The 20,839-nt window shown below is 38.8% G+C and overlaps 1 protein-coding gene across 2 annotated transcripts in view; it reads left to right on the forward strand.

Annotated features, from left to right (window-relative positions):
* AIM2 (absent in melanoma 2) overlaps nucleotides 1-20,839 on the forward strand; it is a 131,215-nt gene that overhangs the window by 60,927 nt on the left and 49,449 nt on the right. For both annotated transcript variants that reach the window (XM_015112746.3, XM_077941514.1), the window contains 2 exons: nucleotides 4,732-4,793; nucleotides 5,931-6,069. The gene's annotated coding sequence lies outside the window, so the exon portion shown is untranslated. The remainder of the gene's footprint in view (nucleotides 1-4,731; nucleotides 4,794-5,930; nucleotides 6,070-20,839) is intronic.

Raw genomic sequence — 20,839 nt, forward strand, 5'->3', positions numbered from 1 at the left:
CAAAAAGAAAAGAAACAGAAACAAGTAAACAAAGTTGTTGTGGTTTGTAATGAGTTTGTTACGAAGGGAACAGATAAGAGATTGCAGCAGAGACTGATGGGCAGACTAACTTTGGTTAAGATGAAAAAGAAGCCACTTTCAGTTGGTGACATGAGAAGTAGGGAGATGAATACTCCAGGCAAAGGGCTGCCACAACAAAGTGCTACAGACCTGGTGGTTTATAAACAACAGAAATGTATTTCTTACAGTTCTGGAGTCTATGAGAAATCCAGCCTTGGGAAGTCCAAGGTCAAGGCAGATACAGTGTGTGGTGAGAGCCCACTTGCTGACTCATAGATGGCTGTGTCCTCATGTGGAGGAAACAAGAAACAAACTTCCTTGTCTCTCTTTCATAAGAGCACTTATGAAATCCCATTAGGGATCCCATTAAGGATCCCAACAGGGAATGGTTTTGCCGTGTCATAGATTACCATTTCTGATCAGCTTCACCAAGGTATTCTTTCTTGCATCCCAAAGTGATACTATCCATTTTAGATTGTATTTTCATTACTGATGATACCAGAGACTTTGCCTCCCAATGGCTCCACCCCATTGCATTGAGGTTAGGATTTCAACATATGAATTTTGGGGGGACACAGACATTCAGACCATAACACTAGTCAGGGCTGACACTGATCTGTTACTTGACTCAAGATAGTGTGGAGTGGGAGCAGAGGTGACCCTAGGGGCCCCATGCACATTTGGGTTACATTAATTTTTTGTTGTGAAATAAATTATACATACCCTAGGGTATATGGAATGTATATGAACCATTTAGAAAGTATAATTACAATAATAAAATAAGCACTCAGAATCCTACCAGTCAGCTTAAAATGAGAACATCACCAGTTCTTTGAAGACTCTCGGGTGAACCTCATCAATTGCATTCTTTCTCAGTCCCTAGGGATGGGTAACCAATCATCCCCTGTCTTGTTTATAGTTTAATTTCACATATAGCTATCCCCAAATAATATATTACTTTGTTTTGCTTTTTAAACTTTATATAAGTGGAAACATATTCTTATATGAGTTGTTTTTGGCCCCTTTACCATTGTGTTTTGAGGTTTATCCATGTTCTTAAATATACAAGTTTATTTTCATTAATGTATTGTTATGCCCAGACCGTTTATTCCCCGAAGAAGACCACCAGAGTCCAGAGTCAAAGCTAAGCAGCAAGGATCTTTATTACAGGTTCGAACCTGGAACTCTCCCTCGCTCGTGAAACGAGACGGGCAGGAGAGCTCCCCCACTCAGCTCCGAACAACGTTATATAGTCTAAGAAAAGTGGGCATAGAGTTATTATACAAATCAGATATATGATTGGCTAGTGTTTGAACAAGGCGATTTGGCTAACTATGATTGGTTCCTGCCATTTCTGATATTTTGGTTCAAACTTTGAGGCGGGAGAGCAGGTTTATGGCAGCAAGAGTTTATCTTACTTAAACACGTCTTGTGACCTTGCCTCAGAACTTACAAAATCTCCGGTATGTGCAAAACAAAATCTCTGGTACGTGCAGAAAACCAGGTACTCACAGAACTTACGAAATCTCTGGTATGTGCAAAGATTAGAGAGCAGAACAAGGGTGTAGCGGGTGGGGGGCGGGTACACATCTATCTTTGTGTCCTTTCAGTATAATGCTCCATGGTGTGAGTATAACACAATTTATTAATGCATTCTGACTTTGATGGACATACAGGCTTTTTTTCCCAGGTTTTTTGTCTATTATAAACAATGCTGTTGGAATAATTTCATATCTCCTAGAGCAAGCAATTTCAGATTATACACGCGGGATTGGATTGCTGAGTCATAGTTTATATTCCTCTTCAGTTTCACCAGGGTATGCTTTCTTGCTTTCCAAAGTAATTCTATCAATTTTAGGTTACATGTTTATAACTGATAACACCAGAGACTTTGCAAACTGGAGGAAGAGATATTACCTGGTAGCTACCTATAGCAGTGGACACAGTGCAGGAAATGGGTGGAGACTCCCAGGCCAGTGGCAGTTTAGTCTTGACATTTTCCTCTTTGTTTCCTTTCTTCCTTCCCTGACTCCCATTCTCAGAAAGGAAATAGCTCTCATCACACGAATGTGTTCTGAAGGCTTTTGAAAAGCTGAGAATGTCAGAAAACAAGAGATTCAAGTTAGAGGCAGAAATGAAAGAACATTCCTTTGCACACAGTTTTTGAGGGTCTAGAATGGCCATCAAGCAATAGATTGGAGTAGGCTGACTTGCAAATGTTTTGCTCAGAATTCCTGGCCCTAGAATGGAAGTGTTTTTTGTAGCCATGAATTCTTATAGTCACAGCAGGACTGACTGTAAGAACTGCATGCTTCTAATCTCTTGTCCACAAAGGTCATGGGAATCTGGATGTAACCCTACCTGAAATTCTGGTGCCTTGACACGCAGGCCAACCTTACCCTGCATTTCCTACTTACTTTCTACTTACACACCTTCCTCTCTCTGTCCTCTTTTCTCTAAAGGGTCAGCCATGAACCATTCACATTAGAAAAACAGCTTCTAATCCTCACAAAGTCCATGAAAAGTAGATATTGTTCCCACATTAGAAATGGGAAAACTAAGGCTCAGAGAAGTGAGTAACTTGCGCAAAATTTCATAGCTTCTAAGAAGCAGATTTGACAGTCAAAGCCACATCTGTCTAAATTCATCTGTTCTCTTTCTCTCTCTGGCTTTCCCTGGCCCTCTAATTCTTTGTATTGTCATTTATAACCCTGTGGCTCTTAACAAGTGACTTACCCTGTCTCAGCTTTAGATTAAAATATAACAGTTCACATAGGCTCAATAAATGTTTATTAAAAAATGAAAATCACTATATGGACTTACATTCTAGTAGGGAGCAATGGTGTGGGCCTGCAAGAGTCGTTCCCTTGATGGTATTACTGTTTTTATATTTATCTCCTAAATCTAAGCTCACAGCCTCTGGCTAAGCATGTGAATTTAGCTTGTTCTACAGCTGATATGTGCCTACTATTAGGTAGGTCTTTGCTATAAAGCATGTTCCAGTGTATTGTTGCTTATCTGTTATTTTACTTTCATACTGTTTTGCCGACTGGGAGCATATTTCCTCTCATAATGGTCACGATTTTTAGTGGAGGCTTTCCCAGAATATGCTGTTACCAACTTACAACATACTCTGGCTCTGATACTTGTCTCAGAGAAGCAGTCAGGCTTGGCAGCACAACCAGCACGCCAATAGCCTGTTCCCTGGGGACACCGCTATCGCTGCCTCCCAGACACTTTACCTCTCCAGTTGCACCTCAGCCTGCTAACAGGGGAGTCAAAAGCAGAGAGGAGGCATCAATCGAATGTGGGAAAAATAACAAAATCAGTTTCTAGCTTGATGTGGTTTGGAAAGATCTGTTGCCGCCACCTAAGATGCACCTGGAAGATAAATTATTCAGACTTTTCTCCTGCATAACCTTCTTGCTGCCTCCTATGTCATCACCATCTCACCTGCTTTCCTCCTGCTCTCCTGGGCTGGGGAGAGAAGTGTGCTGGTGGTTCTCCAATGGACCTCTGAAACATTGAGAAGGTCAAGGCTGTGATCTCAGGGGTTTTTCTCTGTAACCAAAAATACGTTACTCTCAAAACAGAAAATTGAAATAAAAGATTTTTAACTCTTCTAATAATTGTCATGCCACATGAAGAAAAATATTAGAAGCCTTGTGTTTCAGTTCCTGTTTGCATCTGGCTGCCCTATAACACTGTGTCCTCTACTTTAGTAAATAAACTGGGGAGAGCATTCCAAAGAATAGTAAAGATTACAAAGGATGGGAATAGATGAGAGACCAGAGGTTTTACATAGTCTAGAACAGGGGCTAGGACACTTTTTCCATAAAGGACCAGAGAGCAATATTTTGGGTGTTCTGCGTCTTTCCGTCACTGTCGAATATTACTATTTGTTTTTATTTACAATTCTTTGACAATGTAAAAAGTAGTTTCAGCTTGGAGTCCATATCAAACTGCATTGCAGGCTGAATTTTGCTTGTAGTCTGCCAAGCAAACTCTAGAAGCTCATTCTCAGTTTTACTATGACAAAATATCATTTAAAAAAAAAGAGAGATGTAATATGGTAAGTTTTGAGAGGAAGCAATGAGCAGAAATATTAGGAACATGCATTAATAATTAGGTAAGAATTTCTAGAAGACAGAAATGAAAGGGAGGACAGAGATTATGAGGGAGTAATTGAAAGGAGTTAGGGGTGTGAGAAAGAGACAGATATGGAATGAGAATGGAACAGTGTCTTGAGCAAAATAGAGAATCTGGGAAAATGGAGTAAATGAGGTAGATTTTCTCCTTAGCATACTTAGTGGCAAATATACCCCAGCCCTGCTGTGTAATAGAGTGAATTTGCATGGGTATTTGAGAGAAAAATCTAGTCATATCTTGTTTATAACTACAGTCTTCTTTTGACTTTACATGGCAGGTCGTAGGCCTTTACTTGCTTTCCTGCTACCTTCCAACACTGTGGTTTAGCACTTGTTCAGTTAGCTGTTGTGATTTAAAAAGAATGGAAAGTGTGAAACACCGCTTGTTGCAGGTTGGCGAGGATTGGTGGGTGGGTGGAAAGGATGTACAGCAATAAATCTGGGCAGCTTTCTGTGGATTGTGAAGCAAATGCACTAATATCAGCCATCTAACTTTTGCCAAACTATGAATCTTTTTTCCCAGATACTTAACTATCAGAAAACATTTACAGATGAAGAAAGAAGAACATCTGAACACAGACTGAGGTAATAGAGAAAACAAGGAAATGAATCTCAGATATACGACGAAGTTGGAAAAGAGAATGACAGGATACTTTTAGCTTGAAGTAATTTGAAAGATACAGACTTCTAAATACCTTAGAAATATTGGATATCACAAGAAAGGGCCAACTTCCCTCAGAATTATGACAAAGCCCTGAATTACGAGTTAAGGTCTCTTGGCTTCAGCCTTTAGCCTACTCCTTGTGGTCTTGTGACTTTAGGAAAGCAATTTAGATTATCCAAGTCTCAGTTTTCTCATCAGGGAAATGCAGAGAGTATTTTTTTTATAATGGTGTTTTTATTCGTATGTAAATATTAAAGGGCTTGTCAGCTATAAATAACTATGATAATGACAGAGATTTTATTAGTTTTAGTGTTTCATTTGTGGGTTGACTTTACTCCTGCATAATAGGAGCCTTGAGTGACTTGAGGGATTTCCAAAGGATTCTCTGCCTGTCATATTTCTCCTGAATTAGACCATGATGAAATGAATAAATCATTTTCATGGAGACCAAAGTTTTTATAGCCTCAGCTTAATTGATTTAGGAACATTAAGATGCAAATGTTATCAAAGACAGGGCTCAACACAACTGTAGACATCTAAACTCTTGACTAACCAGTCACCTAGCAATGTCTGGAGAGAATTGTTCAGAATTGCCACTAAATAGGGTGGCCCAAAGAACTTGGGGTCACCATGAAAACAGTAAATGCCTATCAAGAGAACACCTGAGAGGAGCAAGGCATAAAGAAGAGAGGAAAGGCCTTCTGCAGGTGACTTCACAATTTTGTCTCAGGCTGGTTTGTTCTGCCAAGAACTGAGGACTTTGATAGATGGCAGCCTTTGATCTTTGTTCCTTTGCATTCCTTCTCAGTGCCATTGTTTTTCTGAACAAATGGCTCCTAGGACTGTGTCCCGAGTAATCCTCCTAGAGCAATTGTGGTCTGGAGAGCTAACTTTACACCAGCAAGTCATGCTTCCCATCCAGGGGCCACTGCTTTCAGACTTACTTGCTTCTAGTTGGGAATGGAAGCCAATGGCATGGGCGTGGCTGTGACGCATCTTTTATAGGCCGGGGTGGTTAAAAAGCAGATGCTCTTTCTCCGCTCTCTTTTTCTTGTCAGCTTACTGGATATTGATGCCAGTGGCAATATTGGCAAACAAATCTTGAAGATAGATGGCCAGAGAAATGATGGAAACTGTGTCTGAGTCACTGCTTGGAAGAGAGCCACCAAACCAGGAGCACTTACATCCGACTGGAATGTGAGCAAAACATTCTTTTTTTAGTGTTAAGCCATTGGGATTTTTGGTTGATATAGCAACTAGTGTCACTGAGATTAATGCAACTACTGATATTGCTAAACTTTCTCCTGAGATGACTCTGTGTTCTGCAAATTGAGATCTCCTGGCCTTTTTTCTTGATCTGTACCCTTTACTCTTTACCTTCTTTCCCCAGATTCTTTCTGCTTTCTCTACAATCATATCTTCAAATGAATAATGAAATCAACAAAGAGCAAGAGAACAGAGGAGTAATGATTATTTCATTAATTTATTTTATTTTTCTGTTTGATTTGAGTGCATGGGAATAACCAAGAAGCTGGGTAGAAATCAAGGACAGATGTTCACAGGGCTTAAACTCCTGTGCTGGAAGTGGAAAAAGGTATAAACAGTAAAGGCTTTGAGTTTCAGTGACAATATTTTAAATTGAGAGCCAAGAGAAAGGATACTTTCTCACCACATTGCATCCATAGGATCAGTTTCTTGTTTATTTCTGACTTTCCAGTTGGCAGAGTGCCCTTGAAATGTCAGCTTTTCATTGGAGTGGAGCACCCTGCAGTCATTACCTGATCTATAACATTGGCACAGGATGCTCTCAGAGCGGTTTTTACCCGAAACTAAGCTGTGTGCTGGGAGCCTAGGTATAGATACTTAGATAGGAGAGAAAACTGAGAGTGCAGGTGTTGAAGGAGATCAAAATTACACACACAAAATAAGTAAAAAAAAAAACCCAAAATTTAGAAAAACAATGCTTACAAAAGCACATCAAACTGGACTCTGAGATCTTATAATTTTCCCATTTATACTTTTATATAAATTGTGTTCACAGATACACTCATAATATGATCAAGTAGTGTTTGTACCTAAAACGATTGTCACAGTGTGTTATTTGAGCAGTAGTATTGGGTAAGATGATGGCTTCTAAATAAAAATTACTCTACAGTTACCTAGGGATTAAGTGGCTTAAATGGAATTGAAAACATGGTTTTTGAGGGCTCCCTCAATGCTTCCCATCGCCAGTTTATGCAGGCAATAGAGAACTCATTTGTCTTGAATAATTCTTTAGCTTTCCACAGCTGAATATCTTGCTCTTGGGGAAAGATCTTGCTATGATGTGCTGGATTCTGGCTGAGAATCTCTGGGTTTGAATCTTGGCTCTGCCACTTACAATCTTTAGGAGGTTGGTTAAGTTAAATATTTCTCTCTACCTCAGTTTCTTCACTGGTAAAATAGGAACAATCATAGGACTTACCGCATACATTTATCAAAGGGATTAAATGACCTAATAGAAGTAAATTATTGCAAGAGTAATTGCTAAATAAGAATCAGTTGTTGCTAGTGTTGTTTGTCTGTTGTGGGGTAAATGCATTTCCTTCTGTTTGAGCTTCTGTTTGACTGGAACACAGTTGATCATGCCTTCTGACTCCTTCAGCCTTCTCTAGAATGTATTTACAGCGCTGGATGTCCATAACCAGCCTTTCCTTCCAACAGTCACAGCTGGGCTCTAGCCTTTTCTGTGGAGCTGTAATTCCTTCTCCTTCTCCATTTCTCCATTGATTTTTATCTTCCTTGCAATTGAGTGCTTTCCCCTCAATGGCAGTTTTACACATGCTAATCCAATCTCCTAGATCTGGTTCAAGGGTTATAATGATGAAGGATTTTCATCAATTGGAATAAGAATACTTAGTGCTTAACATTTTTGACAGCCAGCTCTGTGGCCTGAGAGGACAGTTTAGGAGCAAAGACAGAACAATAGCTGTGATAATGACACAGGCAATCACAGAAGGGCAAGAGAACAAGCTGCCCTAGGATGCTTGTGTAAGAAAAATTGCACGTCTTGTCTTCCTAATTAAAAGCTAAAAAATTGACTGAATTGCATATCTAATACATAGCATGACTGTACAATAAAAGGAATTATATTCAGTGGATCTTTTACTATACAACTTTTGGTGGCACAATTTTTCAGGATGAAAAGTACTCAAGGAAATCTTAAACTTAACCCAATAGTTTTAATTCTTGATATTATAATTTTGAAATTATTTTATGGATGTTCTAGAATAAAGCAAATAAATAAAGAGGTTAATAACATCAGGATCCAGTGTTTCCAATGTGTGAGAAAAGAAACAAATACAGAAACAAAGAAATTAGGAGGGGGAATAACTCTATAAAATCAAATCTAAGTTGTAAATATTAGTATGAACATAAGATTGTGTATAACATAATGCTACGCATAATCTATATAATGTTTATCATGTATTACATGCAATATAATTAATCTGTATAATGTATCTCTAATTTATCTGCATATATTCTATAAGTCTCTCTCTCTCTCTGTATGTGTGAGTGTGCACGTGTGGAGAAAAAGAAAGAGAGAGGGATAGGGAAACAGAGAAAGACAGAGAGTGGAACACACACACATACACACACACGCACACATAGGGTGGGGGAGAGAATGAAAATAAATGCTTTATCCACTCTGTCCAATGAAAGAACTTAGAAACCATTATGATCTGGTAGTATTGAGCACACCTGACATTCAGGTATTGTTTTCTAAAATACCATTCTCTAAAAAGAACTAGGGCTCCTTATAGAACTGGCAGATTCTAGGTTTCAGACAGAGAATATTTACAGTGATTTTAAGATCCCTTATTGTATCAGGGAGTTTCGAGAGAACAATTGGGGTCTTGACAAAAGGATATAGCTTGAAGGGGCTGTCACTGACTGAGTTTGGGACAATATGAGCATCAAAAAAATAATGTTTGTGATTGATCATATTAATAAAAATGTCCAAGTCCAAAATGACATTCAAAAAAAGGAAAAAGGGAAAGATAAAATGTAAGATTATTTGCCACAGTAGAGGTTATCAGTACACCAACTCCTTACTCTGAAAATTAGTAATTAAAAGGAAATAATTAAGCTGCTCCCTGTTTGTATTTGTCAGGATAGCTAGGTTATGCTGCAGTAACAAACAACCTCAAAATCTTAGTGGCTCAAAACTGAAGTGTATTTTTCACTTTCACTGAGTGTCTCTCCTGGGGTTACAAGCGTTCTGATTCATGTCATCCTCACTTAGGAAGGCGTCTCATGCTTTTACTCTTTGGCACTCAAACCATCCAGTAAAAGAGGAGCAGATCCTCAGGAGCCATTGCTTCTTTATTTGGAGTTCTGGTGTGAGAGATATGTAATGCCAAACGAGGGACTGGAGCAAAGCACACCAGAGCCACAGCTGGGCCTCAGCCAAATCACAGAGCTGTGAGCAAGAGATCTGTGTCATTATATGCAACTAAGATTCTGGATTGTTTGTTACCGATGCAAAAACTGATTAATACACCCGTTATGTATGCAGAAGGGGGGAAAAAACCCCAAACACCAGAATATCGGTGAACAGCCCAAATAACAACTGTATTGCGTTTTAAAGGACGAGCTCTGTGAGCATTGCAGAAGATTCTCAGCAAATAAATGTAGAAGGAATAATACCAGTACAAGTCACCATTTTGATATCCTGAAATAGTTGGTTCAGGAAAGAATTATCAATGAAGTTTGGAACCGTTAGGTAAAAACTTTTTAGGAAATAGAATATTTGGATGACGCCTCATTACCACCCTACATATATTTGCTCTTTATAATGGGTGAAGTACCCTTTAAAATAAAACTGTCATCATGAAACTACGCCTCACTGATAGTGGACAGCTTGACATTGTGTGCCTCCTGAGGTAATGCATCATGAAGTAACAGCACTGCCTTTGAAACACCCTTACCTCAAATGTTTTATCTGTGTGTGATCAAGACGTTTGTTCAGATTCCCAATACATAAGGAGTACAGGAGACACAGGTATGTGTTAAACAATGCTATGAGATACAACAAATCAGGAATGTGGTAATTTTATAAAGCTGTTGTTTGAGACTTTTTAACATGCCCATGTCATGGGGATACAAAAGCACAGTCTGTGCTTTGTTTTATTCTGGTTTAAAATTAGCAAAAGATGTAAAACAACTAAATGCAGTGCATAAGCCTTGATTGGATTCTAGTTTGAAAAAGCTAACTACAGATGTGTTTGTTGTTCATTTTGGGAAATTTGAGTATGGCCTGGATGTTGGGGGATATCAGGTATTTTTGATAATGTTTCTGGGTATGATAAAGGTATTGAGGCTGTATAAGAGATTTTTCTTAGTTTAGGAGATGTATGCTGATGTAGTTAGTGGTTAAATATCATGATATCTAACCCGGTTTCACATGCTTCATTAATAAATTTATACAGGGACACATATATGTAATTTTGCAGTTAAGGCAAAATGTTAACATTTATTGCACCTAAGTGATGGGTATATAATTTATCTTATTCTGTCAGATTTAAATTTGAATTTTTTTGTAATAAAGCAGGAAACAAAATGAAACAAGACACTGCATGGGGAAGGGTGTGTGTGTTTGTGTGTGTGTGAGTGAGTGAAATTCAAAAGCTGTGCCTAAAATGTCATCCTGATCTAGAAATCTAGTGAGGTGAACATGGCCTCACCTGTTTTCCTTTTCTTTTGGATTTTTAACCATTTTATCTTAAACGCTCTGAGCCTGAATGATTGTTCTTGAACTTCTATGTCCTTCATATTTTTTCCTTGTCCAAAGAATAATTCACTAATTTAGGAGAAAGAGTCAATAATTATACTTTACTTAATGCATAGCCTCCTGGAAAAACCATATATTACTGGATAGCCTGGTGCTTCTCTGTTTTATAGAAAAATCTTGGATATAAAATTTATTTGTTATACTTGATATATTATTATTTTTCCTATCTTCCCACCTCTTCTGCCCTGTTGCGGGGGGTGTTTTTCTTCCTTAAAGTTAATTTTACCTTTTCTCCAGAGCACATGTTTTCTTAATACCTCTAGAATCCTAATCTGATCTTTTTTTAGTCTCATTCTGTGTGAACTTTTTGTTGACTCTTGGCCTTCAGCCTCTCTCTGTGTCTTTCTCTCTCCTGCGCACACAAATGCACCTGTCTCCTCCGTTTTTAAAATAACTTTTTTTCTGCTACTACACAGCCTTGCAAGATGTTTTGTCCTATCTCTGTTCTTCCCTTGACAGCTAAATTTCTGCTAACTACAGTCTATACAAGCTATTGCCATTTTCTGGCCACTTACTCATTTTTCTCATTCATTTCTGAAACAACTCTCACTAAAATCACACAAAAAATAACTTGATAGTCAAATCCATTTGTTTTTCTTCCATACTCAGGTATCTTTCCTTTTCTGCAACTTAAAAAAAATTCAGTACCTTTTCCTTCTTGATTTTTCTCCCTGTAGCATTCAGGGGACCTTAATACAATTTCAGAAGAATTCTAATGCCAAGTGACTTTACTTTTTTTTTTTTTTTTTCTTCACAGGGTCTCCCTGTGTCACCCAGGCTGTAGTGCAGTAGCACGATCTTGGCTCTTTGAAACCTCCACCTCCTGGGTTCAAGTGATTCTTGTGCCTCAGCCTTCTGAGTAGCTAAGATTACAAGCATATGCTATCATGCCTGTCTAATTTTTTTGTAGAGACAGGGTTTTGCCATGGTGGCCAGGCTGGTCTCAAACTCCTGGCCTCAAGTGATTCGCCTTGGCCTCCCAAAGTGTTGGGATTACAGGCGTGAGCCATCATGCCCGTTCCCAAGTGACTTTAGAAGACTGGAGGTACACTGGCGTTTTCCAAGCAGGACTGGTCACTTTATTGGACCCTTTCCCACTAAACCCAAGGCCACAGTTGTTCTAATTAGCTCAAGCTGCTGCCTTCTCCCAGGCTCAGTTTTCCTCTTCCATTTGAAACCCTTTGTGCTCGTGTGTTTTCCCCTTATTTCCATTCTGTTGGCTTAATACCTCATGACTCCTCAGCATAGTCCCTCATACTGACCAGCTGTTTGGGGTGTTTCCTTTGCTTTGACTTGAGTTCTTTCCATTACACTGTCTCTTGTCCACTACTTTAAGCTGTGAACTCCCTTGAAATCTGGGACACAAAGGAAGAGCTCTTTGCTTTCATTTCTCTACACATACAATAATCTTTGGCTGAACTCTCAAGCTAATAGGAGAAAAACTGTTCAGGCTAGTCAGAAAAAGGAAACAGAAAGCTAAAAATTTTAATGGGAGGAGCCTTAAAATCCTGTAACACTTGTGCCTTCTCTTTCCCAGGGATTAGCACACAGTTAAACAGTAAGAGCTAGTCAAGTTTCTAAGTGAAAATAGCTAGTAGCACTTCTTCCTGGCTAACTTTCAAAACTTCTTATCATGTCTCACCATTATTCAATAAAGAACTCTATCTGATACATGTTCCTACCCTATCAAAACACATGGTCATCCCTGAAGCTCTGACTTAAGGACTAGGCTGCTGTGGAAGGAGATTCCGGTGAGGTAAGTCCTGTGGGAAGTTTTCTAGTAAAAGGTCCGAGAACCAGTTTCTAATCAGAAAATTAGGAGGAAATAGTAGTTATGGGTTTCTGTGATGGAAACGAGGGCTGGTATTGACTATATTCCAGAAAAGAAAAAGCTGTAGGTAGTCTGATTTTAAACCCTCAGTTAACTGAAAGTATAGAAGTCATCTTTTATTTCACTACAACTGAGACCTTAACAAAAGAAAGTAAATTTGGCTGCATCAGGAATTAAAATATATTGTTGAAGGGGTTGACCCAGATGAAGTCTAAAAGGAATTATAACTTTCTGGGTGTGTTGGTTTCCAGGTATCTTAATTGACATAAATTTATATTTAGAAGAGGTCTTTTGATTTCTGGCTGAAGGAGAGAGAAATGTAGGGCCTGGGGAGGAGTTCCTAAATAAAAGATAACAATGATATGACAAAATGCCTATCATGTAATATTAGGTTTGGGCCGGGCACAGTGGCTCACACCTGTAATCCCAGCACTTTAGGAGGCCGAGGTGGGTGGATAATGAGGTTAGGAGATCGAGACCATCCTGGTTAACACGGTGAAACCCCATCTTTACTAAAAATACAAAAGATTAGCCAGGTGTGGTGGCGGGCACCTGTAGTCCCAGCCACTTGGGAGGCTGAGGCAGGAGAATGGCGTGAACCCGGGAGGCAGAGCTTGCAGTGAGCTGAGATCGCGCCACTGCATTCCAGCCTGGGTGACAGAGTGAGACTCCATCTCAAAAAAAAAAAAAAAAATATATATATATATATATATATATATATGCACACACACACATATATATGTATACATACATATATACACATGTATATATACATATATATTAGGTTTGAAACATCAGAGTATGGAACTATATTCTGAAAACACTATTCTTACAGTTAAAAATATCTAGTAGATAAACTCTCATTCCATAAACTCCATATTCAAGAAATGTGACTTTGAACATTTTTATGTTACATATTTTAACTTCTATTTCCTGTAGTCCATTAGGTGTCAGAAAATTTATTTCTTTTCATTTAAGATTGGACCCGACTTTTCCCATAGCCATGGCTAAATTCCTAGGGTTTAGGGAACAAATTAGATTCATATGATAACTATTCTTTGAATTTTATTGTGACATCTTTTATAGACCTGTTGAGTATATAATAAATATTCCATCAGATCAAAGTTGTTAATTGTATTCTTCGACTCCTATATTTTTGCCTTTTTGGCTACTTGAATTATACCTTACTGAAATAAGAGTGTTGTAGTCTCCCACTCTCATGGTGGATTTGTCCATTTATTCCTTGAGGTCTCTCAATTTTTGTTTGTATCTGTTAAGTCTGTTTAATGAGGTGCATGCAAGTTTAGAATTGTTATATTGCTTTAGTGACTAATGTTTAATCATTGCATAGAAATGCTGTCTTTAATGAAGCTATTTGTCTTAAAGTCTTCTTTGATTATTATTAATATAGCTATACTAGCTGTGTTTTGGTTAGTATTTGGCTGATGTATCTTTTCTCATTCCTTTGTTTTCAATCCGTCAGTATTTTCATGCTTTAGGAATGTCTTTTGTAAATAGCGTAGGAACTGGAGTGTGTCTTATTCCAGTCTGACATTGTGTTTTAACTGGCAAGTTTAATTTATACATATCAGGGTAATTGATATATTTAGATTTGGTGTTACCATCTTGTTTATTTATTTATTTTTCTTTTTTTATTTTTTGAGTCAGATTCTCGCTCTGTCACCCAGGCTAGAGTGCAGTGGGGCAATCTTGGCTCACTGCACCCTCCGCCTCCTAGGTTCAAGTGCTTCTTGAGCCTCAAACTCCCAAGTGGCTGGGTTTACAGGTGCCCACCAGCATGCCTGGCTAATACATATATAAATATAAATATAAATCAATCAATCTATCTATCTATCTATCTATCTATCTATCTATCTATCTCTCTCTCTCTCTCTCTCTCTCTCTCTCTCTCTCTCTCTTTTTTTAAGAGACAGAGTTTCAACATATTGGCCAGGCCTCAAACTCCTGGCCTCAAGCGATCCACCCACCTCGGCCTTGGCCTCCCAAAGTGAGGCACTGCACCTGGCCCCATCTTATTTATTTTATATTATCCTTCTTTTTCTATGTTTGCTTTCATCTAAAAAAATATTTTTTTAAGGCCCATCTTTATATATACTTTCTTTGATTTTTGTTTCATAAGTCCTGTCATAAACTCTGTGGGGACAAGTCATTTTCTTAAAGTACAAGTAAATTGCTTACAGATGTAGTTTTTTCGTGTAACTGTTCAGGAGCAAGTTCTCTTTCTCTCTTGTTAATTGAGGTGAAACCCACGTAATATAAAAGGAACCATTTTAAAGTGAGCAATTCTGTGGCATTTAGTACATTCACAATGTTGTGCAACCACCACCTAACTAGTTTTAAGTAACAACAACGTCTATTTTGCTTTCCTTTGTAATGCTTTTTAATAAACCCTACGCCAGGTTATATTAGCCTTCTTGAACAAGGCTATACATACCCAGAACCTTCCAAAGAAGATGTGGACTGTCCTTGGCCTAATTCCTATTCACTTTGCTATTAGAATAACTGTTGGTCTAATTTGAGGTCAAAGAACAGATTTTTTTACCCAATCCTATCTGTTCTTGCTGTGGTTGTTTTTGTGAGCTGGTATTTAACTAGGGCGGTTTTGTCTAATGAAGATGATTCTTATCCTACTTACTGTTCGTTGTAGATGCTAAATACTAAATTAGAAGAAAGCCATCCCCAATAAGCGTTGTTATTAGAGCTCTACCTGCCTTTACCCTCACCTATAGCACATTAGTGCAAGTATGTAAATTCCCTAAATGGTAAATGGAATGTGATGTTGCAAGGGTCCCATACTCTCACCCTACCCCAAACCCTTCTCTGATGTGCTCTAGACATTCTAACTTCTGAACCTATGTACAAAAGAGAGGACTGTGAACAGATGATACTTTAGCCACTAAAAAAATTAATATGTGTCAGTGAAGGGTTTGATCTCAGTTGTCTGCTTGGTGCAGATACCATTTCTGTAATCTAGAGGGGCAGGAAATAGAGAAGGAACACATATTTTACTAACTGATTTTAGTCAAGCAGACTTTGGGTAGCATAGTTTATTAAAGGTACTGATTGTTCTTATCAAGTCATTTCCATCAGCTTCTCACACTCTGGCAATAGGTTGGCTGATGGTCTAAGATTTTTTTTCTTTGAAATCTGCTTAATTTTTTTAATGGCATTTTGAGGTCCATAGACCGTGGTATACCAATGGCACAGCTAGAGGGTCTAAAGAAAATAGAATTTGGGCCTCTTGTACCTAATAGTGCTTCTAATATAAAAAATCAGTCTGACTGTGGTCAGATAACCTGCACACCCAAAAGTTTGATGATAGCACAGATATTTTTTCTCAAAATGAGATGCCATAGGATGGCTCCTAAGGGAGGTTTTATGTGGACCATGGTCTTGGTCTTCTCTGAGAATAATAGTCTCCAATCTCATCCGGGTTGCCGTGAATGCAATTAATTCATTCCTTTTTTAAGGCTGAGTAGTATTCCATTGTGTATATATATACTACAGTTTCTTCATCCACTCATTGGTTAATGGGCATTTGGGTTGGTTCCACGTTTTTGCAATTGCAAATTGTGCTGCTATAAACATGCGTGTACAAGTATCTTTTTCATGTAATGACTTCTTTTCTTCTGGGTAGATACCCAGTAGTGGGATTGCTGAATCAAGTGGTAGTTCTACTTTTAGTTCTTTAAGGAATCTCCATGCTGTTTTCCATAGTGGTTGTACTAGTTTACATTCCCACCAGCAGTGTAGAAGTGTTCCCTGTTCACTGCTTCCATGCCAACATCTACTATTTTTTCTTTTTTTTTTTGATTATGGCCATTCTTTCAGGAGTCAGGTGATGTCACATTGTGGTTTTGATTTGCATTTCCCTGATCATTAGTGATGTTGAGCATTTTTTCATGTTTGTTGGCCATTTGTATATTTTCTTTTGAGAATTATCGATTCATATCCTTATCCCACTTTTTGATGGAATTTTTTTTTCTTGTTGATTTGTTTGAGTTGATTGTAGATTCTGGATATTAGTACTTTGTCGGTTGTATAGATTGTGAAGATTAATTTCCCACTCTGTGGGTTGTCTATTTACTCTGCTGACTGTTCCTTTTGCTGTGCAAAGGTCCTTTAGTTTAATTAAATCCCACCTATTGATCTTTGTTTTTATTGCATTTGCTTTTGGGTTCTTAATCATGAAATTCTTGCCTAAGGCAATGTCTAGAAGGGTTTTTTCCAATGTTATCTTCTAGAATTTTTATAGTTTCAGGTCTTAGATTTCAGTCCTTAATCCATCTTGAGTTGATTTTTGTATAAGGTGAGAGATGAGGATCCAGTTTCATTGTTCCTGCATGTAGCTAGCCAATTAGCCCAGTACCATTTGTTGAATAGGGTGTCTTTTCCCCACTTTATGTTTTTGTTTGCTTTGTTGAAGATCAGTTGACCGTAAGTATTTGGGCTTATTTCTGGGTTCTCTATTCTGTTCCAGTGGTCTATGTGCCTATTTTTATACCAGTAGAGTATGCTGTACTGGTGTACTGTTTTGGTGACTATGGCCTTTTAGTATAGTTTGAAATCAGATAACATGATGCCTTCAGATTTGTTCTTTTTACTTAGTCTCGCTTAGGCTATGTGAGCTATTTTTTGGTCCCATCTGAATTTTAGAATTGTTTTTTCTAATTCTGTGAAGGATGGTGGTGGTATCTTGATGGGAATTGCATTGAATTTGTTGATTGCTTTTGGCAGTATGGTCATTTTCATAATATTAATTCTACCCATCCCTGAGCATGGGATGTGTTTCTATTTGTGTGTGTCATCTGTGATTTCTTTCAGCAGTGTTTTGTAGTTTTCCTTGTAGAGGTCTTTCACTTCCTTGGTTAGGTATATTCCCAAGTATTTTATTTTATTTTATTTTATTTTGCAGCTATTGTAAAGGGGGTTGCATTTTTGATTTGATTCTCAGCTTGGTCGCTGTTGATATATAGAAAAGCTACTGATTTGTGTGCATTAATTTTGTATCCAGAAACTTTGCTGAATTATTTCATCAGTTCTAGGAGCTTTCTGGAGGAGTCTTTAGGGTTTTCTAGTTAAATTTTGATATCACCACAAACAGCAACTGTTTGACTTCCTGTTTTCTGATTTGGATGCTCTTTATTTCTTTTTCTTGTCTGATTGCTCTGGCTAGGACTTCCAGTACTGTGTTGAAGAGAGGTGGTGAAAGTGGGCATCCTTGTCTTGTTCCAGTTCTCAGAGGGAATACTTTCAACTTTTCCCCATTCAGTATTGTGTTGGCTGTAGATTTGTCATAGATGGCTTTTATTATATTGAGGTATGTCCATTGTAGGCCAATTTTGCTAAGTTTTAATTATAAAGGGATGCTGGATTTTGTTGAATGCTTTTTCCACATCTATTGAGATGATCATGTGATTTTTGTTTTTGATCACATTTCTTGACTTGCATATGATAAACCATCCCTCCATCCCTCCATCCTGGTGTGAAACCCACTTGATCATGGTGGACTACTTTTTTGATATGTTGTTGGATTTGGTTAGCTAGTATTCTGTTAAGGATTTTAGGATCTGTGTTCATTGGGGATATTAGGTCTGTAGTTTTCTTTTTTTGTTGTGTCCTTTCCTGGTTTTGTCATCAGAGTGATACTGGCTTCATAGAATGATTTAGGGAGGGTTCCCTCTTTCTCTGTAATGTGGAATAGTGTCAGTAGGATTGGTCCCAAATCTTCTTTGAATGTCTGGTAGAATTTTGCTGTGAATCTGTCTGGTCCTGAACTTTTTTCATTGGTAATTTTTAAATTACCACTTCAATCTTGCTGGTTGTTATTGGTCTGTTCAGGGTATCTAATTGTTCCTGATTTAAGCTAGGAGAGTTACATCTTTCCAGGAATTTATCCATCTCTTCCAGGCTTTCTAGTTTATACACATAAAGGTGTTCATAGTAGCCTTGAATGATCTTTCATATTTCCGTGGTATCAGTTGTAATATCTCCCATTTCATTTCTTACTGAGCTTATTTGGATTTTCTTCTTTTCTTGGTTAATCTTGCTAATGGTCTATCAATTTTATTTATCTTTTCAAAGAACCAGCTTTTTGTTTCATTTATATTTCATATTTTTTTGTTTCAATTCCATTTAGTCATGGGTGTGCTCCTGTCCTAGAGTTTTCACAAGAGTTTTTTCCTCTTTCTGCAACATTCTTCCCCAGGTGGCTGTATAGTCAACTCCTTCAGGTCTTTGCTTAAATGGTACCTTCTCAAGGAGACATAGCTGACTACCCAATTGAAATCACATCATCCACTCCCCTTGCAGTCCTGCTCCATTTTTCTTATCCTGCTTTAGTAATTCTTATTTCAGTAACATGCCATATCACACACACACGCGCGCGCACACACACACACACACACACACACGTGTACATCTGTTGATTTAAAGAGTAAAAGAATAAATGAAAATCAACCTAAACTGTGCCTCATTTCCTCGAAGACTTATCAGGTCACTGCAAGCTCTAAAGTGACAAGATGTTAATAGATGATGGCGAGTTACTAGTTTATCCCTAAATTGGATGTCTCTTGCATTTTTGTTTCCCAAATGATTATTGGAACTTTCTACAGCATAGGATTTGACTACTTTGCCACAGACCAGTTTAGAGAAAGTTTGGAAGACTGGCAGGTCTTCATGATCTCTGGAAATAATCTTATAGAAACATCTATATGTTTTGTCCAGAAAGAAAGCTAACCCTGCACTAATCATTCTAAAATAAAAGGTATTGGCATTGGCACAGTACTATGTAGTTTACAGAGCTCTCTCTACCCTGCCATCTTATTTAATCCTCATAATAGCACTTCCTATTATCTCTACTTAATTGATGAGGAAACAGAATCCAGAGAAACTAAGGACTTTCTGAAAGGTATAAGGCTAGTTGTGGCAGAGAGCCTTCACGCTGTGATTCAGTGCCACATTTTTACTAATATCACTTTCTAAATTTTATCAGGACAACCTTTCATTAGTTGTGCCTTTTGGGATTTTGTGGGAAAGTATGCAGGAGACAGAGAATGTTCTGATCCACAGCCCGTGAGGGGATGTCAGTGGTGTCCTAGTGTGCAGCTGCATGCCCTGGGAGCAAGGCCTCAGGCATTTTCCACCCAGATCTGAATGGATATTTTCTACAAGGCTTTCAGAAGAAAGAGAAAATTTTTTTCTTTCTCACATTTCACAGTCCTTTTCTGGTTTCTTGCTGTTCCCACAAACATGATAGCTATAAGCATAATAATAGGTAACATATATTGAGCACACCATGTGACACGAACTATTCATGAATTACACACTTACATGTGATAGCAGTGGCAGCCTGTCTAAAGCAGCCACTGTGAAGATGCTGGCTATTGTGGGGGATGCGTGGCTGGACCTGTGCGCTCCACAGAGCCTGTGGGAGCCAGGAACAGGTGGGAGCCCTGCCTGCCTCTGAGTTGGTAGAGTGGAAGACCTGTGCTCCCTGGGCATGGCTGCAGCCACCCAGCTGCAGCTCTGGACCCAGCACTGCTGTGCTTTTGGGGGTTTGGAAGCCTCCCCTTCCCCTGCAGTCTCAGAAGTGCCTGCTCTTACTCCCTGGCCTCTCCCTGCACCTAGCACCTGCTCCAATGTGGAGCAAAGTTGTAGCTGAGTCCAGGCACTGTCGTGACCTTGCCATGAACAGCCTGGGTGCTTGTGGACATGATTGATGGAGACAGAAGAAAGACAGGCTCCCAGTCAGAAAGGGGTAGGTCCCCAGTGAAGCCCCACCTTCAAACCAAGGATGTCCCAAAGTATGGGGGCCAGGCTGTCAGTCTTGGGTGGAGTCTGCAGCCTGGAGTGAGAAATTATGGTGTTTTTTCCGGGCCCACCTATGACCACCCATGGACGAATAGCCACACACTTTCTCTCTTCTGAGCACATAAAAACCACAGATTCAGCTAGACTCACATAGACATTGGGATTACTAGCTGCGGAAGGAGCTACCCACTTCAGGTCTCCTCAACTCATCAGGACAACGTGCCTGCAGATAGGAACTACTCACTCCGGGTCTACTGTCTGCTGAGAGTGGGACACTCATCGGGATGACTTGCCTGTATATAGGAGCTACCCACTTTGGGTCTCCCAAAAGATGTTCCATCACTCAGTAAAGCTCCTCTCCACCTTGCTCACCCTCCAGTTGTCCACTTACTTCATTCTTCCTGGACATGGGGCAAGAACTCAGGACCACTGAATGGTAGGACTGAAATAGCTGTAACACAAACAGGGCA

Source organism: Macaca mulatta, chromosome 1 (genome assembly GCF_049350105.2).
Source record: "Macaca mulatta isolate MMU2019108-1 chromosome 1, T2T-MMU8v2.0, whole genome shotgun sequence".
NCBI classification, from domain to species: Eukaryota; Metazoa; Chordata; class Mammalia; order Primates; family Cercopithecidae; genus Macaca; species Macaca mulatta.